This window comes from Lathyrus oleraceus, chromosome 5 (genome assembly GCF_024323335.1).
Source record: "Lathyrus oleraceus cultivar Zhongwan6 chromosome 5, CAAS_Psat_ZW6_1.0, whole genome shotgun sequence".
Taxonomy (NCBI): domain Eukaryota; kingdom Viridiplantae; phylum Streptophyta; class Magnoliopsida; order Fabales; family Fabaceae; genus Lathyrus; species Lathyrus oleraceus.
In genome coordinates, this window is record NC_066583.1 from 282,737,409 (window position 1) to 282,741,621 (window position 4,213).

General features: G+C 41.0%; 1 pseudogene; it reads left to right on the forward strand.

Annotated features, from left to right (window-relative positions):
• The first annotated feature begins 3,503 nt into the window (after window positions 1–3,503).
• On the forward strand, window positions 3,504–3,603 carry LOC127088950 (uncharacterized; annotated as a pseudogene).
• Window positions 3,604–4,213: the final 610 nt, after the last annotated feature.

Consider the following 4,213-nt stretch of genomic DNA (forward strand, 5'->3'; position numbering starts at 1 on the left):
AAGTGGGCGGAATTATTCCGGCGGCTAAATAATTGACGAGATCAGCGTACCATGGTGTGACAGATATAGCTAAGGTGGTTTCTACTTGCATGTCGGAGTTGTTCTCTTCCAAAGTAGCTATAAGTTTATCGTACGAGAAATCATCGTTAATTGAGGTTCTTTCCGGTTCAAGGTTCTCAAGTCTAGAGAGGTGGTCTGCTACTACGTTTTCAGTTCCTTTCTTGTCTTTGATTTCTAAATCGAATTCTTGTAGCAACAAGATCCATCTTAGGAGTCTAGGTTTAGCATCCTTTTTTGTTAAAAGGTACTTGATAGCAGCGTGATCAGTGTAAACTATTATTTTGGCTCCGACCAAGTAAGAACGAAATTTATCTAGCGCAAATACAACTGCTAGGAGTTCTTTCTCGGTAGTGGCGTAATTCATTTGCGCTTCATCCAGGGTTCTGCTTGCGTAATATATAACGTGAAGCTTTTTATCCTTTCGTTGTCCTAAAACAGCACCTACAGCATAATCGCTGGCATCGCACATTATTTCGAATGGTTCATTCCAGTCGGGTGTCTGCATTATGGGTGCGGAGATCAATGCTTGCTTAAGCGCTTGAAATTCTTTTAAACAGTTATCGTCGAATATGAAATCAGCATCTTTCATCAATAGTCCGGTTAAAGGTTTAGTTATCTTAGAGAAGTCTTTGATGAATCGTCGGTAAAAACCGGCGTGTCCTAAGAAGCTTCGTACTTCTCTCACAGTTTTCGGGGGTTGAAGGTTTTCGATTACCTCTATTTTGGCTTTGTCTACTTCAATTCCTCTGTTCGAGATGATGTGTCCTAAAACAATTCCTTCTTGCACCATAAAATGGCACTTCTCCCAGTTAAGTACTAAGTTTACTTTCACACATCGCTCAAGAACTCTTTCTAGGTTTTCAAGGCATTCTTCAAAACTTTGTCCGTATACGGAAAAGTCATCCATAAATACTTCCATGATATTTTCGAGAAAGTCGGCGAAAATTGCCATCATGCATCTTTGAAAGGTTGCAGGAGCATTACACAGGCCAAACGGCATTCGTCTATAAGCGAAGGTACCAAAAGGGCATGTGAACGTTGTCTTTTCTTGGTCATCAGGGTGAATTGGTATTTGGAAGAAGCCTGAATAACCGTCTAGATAACAGAAATGTGAATGTTTTGCTAATCGTTCTAACATCTGGTCAATGAATGGTAAAGGGAAATGATCTTTTCGGGTTGCTTTGTTTAGTTTCCTATAGTCAATGCACATTCTCCATCCCGATTCGATTCGTTTAGTTATAGTTTCCCCTTTTTCGTTTTCAATAACGGTTATGCCTCCTTTCTTTGGTACTACGTGTACAGGACTAACCCATTTGCTATCAGATATAGGATATATAATACCTGCTTCTAATAACTTGGTTATTTCCTTCTTTACTACCTCACTCAGGATCGGATTTAGTCTCCTCTGGTGTTCCCTAGAGGTTTTACAGTCTTCTTCTAACATGATGCGGTGCATACAAATAGAAGGACTTATTCCTTTAAGATCAGTGATGTGGTAACCTAGTGCGGTTGGATACTTTCTTAAGATATGTAGGAGTTTTTCTGTTTCGAGTCTTCCTAGGTCTGCATTAACTATCACAGGTCGTTCAAGTTCTAAGTCTAGGAATTCATATCTCAGATTTTTGGGGAGTGTTTTCAGGTCAGGGGTTGGTTTGTTAAGACATTGCGTGGGGTCCGGTGTTATTGCTGAACATTGGTTAGATTTGTCTTTTAGAGGATAGTCTGATGATTTGTCTTCTCCTAACTCTGCTTCTTTTATGCATTCATCGATGATATCCATGAAGTAACATGTATCTTCTATTGCAGGTGCTTTCAAGAATTGGGAAAGAATGAACTCAATTTTCTCTTCACCTACTTCGAAGGTGAGTCGTCCTCGTTTTACGTCTATGATTGCACCGGCAGTTGCTAAAAACGGTCTTCCCAGTATAATGGGTGTAATATCATCTTCTCTAATGTCCATAATTGTAAAATCAGTTGGAATGTAGAATTGACCTATGCGTACGGGAACGTTTTCAAGAATTCCTACAGGATATTTTATGGAACGATCTGCTAGTTGCACAGACATTTTGGTTGGTCTTAATTCTCCCATTTCCAGTTTCTTACATATGGATAAAGGCATAACGCTAATTCCGGCTCCTAAATCGCATAAGGCTTTGTCGATGACAAATTTTCCTATGTGACAAGGTATAGAGAAACTACCCGGATCCTTGAGTTTAGGAGGCATGTTTTGGATTATAGCGCTACATTCGGCAGGGAGTGTAATGGTTTCGCTATCTTCAAGTTTCCTCTTATTAGAAAGAATTTCTTTTAAGAATTTAGCATAGGAGGGCATCTGCGTAATAGCTTCGGTGAACGGAATTGTAACGTTTAATTGTTTAAGGAGATCAACAAATTTTCTAAATTGGCCCGCATCTTTGGTTTTAACAAGCCTTTGAGGGTAAGGGATAGGTGGTTTGTAAGGTGGTGGAGGTACATAAGGTTCCTTCTTTTCTAGGGTTTCCTTATTACTCTCTTCCTTTTCCTTAGGTTCACTTTCCTCAGTTGATTTCTTAGGGTTTTGGTTTTCTATCCTTGGATCAGACGGTCCTTCCACTTCCGTTCCACTTCTTAATATAATTGCATGAGCGTGGCTTCTCGGGTTAGGTTGGGGCTGTCCAGGGAATGTACCAGTTGGGGCAGCAGTAGGTGCTTGTTGTTGAGCTACTTGTGATATTTGTGTTTCCAGCATTTTGTTATGGGTAGCCAAGGCATCTACTTTGCTTGCTAGTTGTTTAAGTTGTTCGCCAGTGTGTACATTCTGGTTTAAAAAATCTTTATTGGTTTGTTGTTGGGAAGCTATAAAGTTTTCCATCATGATTTCCAAGTTGGATTTCCTAGGCGCGTTATTGTTAGGCATGGATGGGTTCGGTTTCTGATATCCCGGAGGTATAGCTGGGGCTTGATTTGGAGACTGTCCAGGTGCGTACAAAGCATTATTACTCTTATATGAAAAGTTTGGATGGTTCTTCCAATTTGAGTTATAGGTATTCGAGTAGGGGCTTCCTTGAGCATAGTTTACTTGCTCTGCTTGGATTCCTGTCAAGAGTTGACAATCCGTAGGAGTGTGACCTTGGATTCCACAGACCTCGCAATTCTGAGTTATAGCAACCACGGCGGCTGGAGGTGATACGTTTAAACTTTCAATTTTCTGGACCAAAGCATCCACTTTTGCATTAACGTGATCAAGGTTGCTTATCTCGTACATGCCAGTTTTCGTTTGAGGTTTTTCCACCATTGTTCGTTCGGTTCCCCACTGATAGTGGTTTTGGGCCATGCTCTCGATAAGCTGGTAAGCATCAGCATAAGGTTTGTTCATTAGTGCACCACCTGCAGCGGCGTCTATTGTTAACCTTGTGTTGTACAAGAGACCATTATAAAATGTGTGAATTACTAACCAGTCTTCCAAACCATGGTGTGGGCAAAGTCTCATCATATCTTTGTATCTTTCCCATGCTTCGAAAAGAGACTCGTTGTCTTTCTGTTTAAATCCGTTTATCTGGGCTCTTAACATAGCCGTTTTGCTTGGCGGAAAGTATCGGGCAAGAAAAACTTTCTTCAACTCGTTCCATGTGGTGACTGAGTTGGAAGGAAGAGATTGAAGCCATCTTCTAGCGCTATCTCTTAATGAGAAAGGAAAAAGACGAAGTCGAATTGCCTCTGAAGTGACACCATTAGCTTTAACAGTATCAGCGTATTGGACAAATACGGATAAATGAAGGTTTGGATCCTTGGTAGGATTTCCAGAGAATTGGTTCTGTTGTACAGCCTGCAACAGCGAAGGTTTAAGTTCGAAGTTGTTTGCTTCGATAGCGGGTGGAGCAATACTTGAATGCGGCTCATCTTGCGATGGAGCGGCGTAATCTCTAAGAGCACGAGCTGGTTCTGCCATCTCGGTTATCGAAGGAAAAAGGTTTTTGAAATCAGGAAGTTCTATAGGAGGGAGATTGTTTGCAGCACGATATTCCCGAATTCGTCGTAAGACTCGGAGATATAGTTCGATATCGTTGATTCGTAAATAGAGCGGTTCGCCTTGAGAGCGAGTGCGTGGCATACAAATCAATGAAAGAAAGAATAGAAGAAAAAGAAACCTTAGTCTCTACAGCGTAACGGAAGA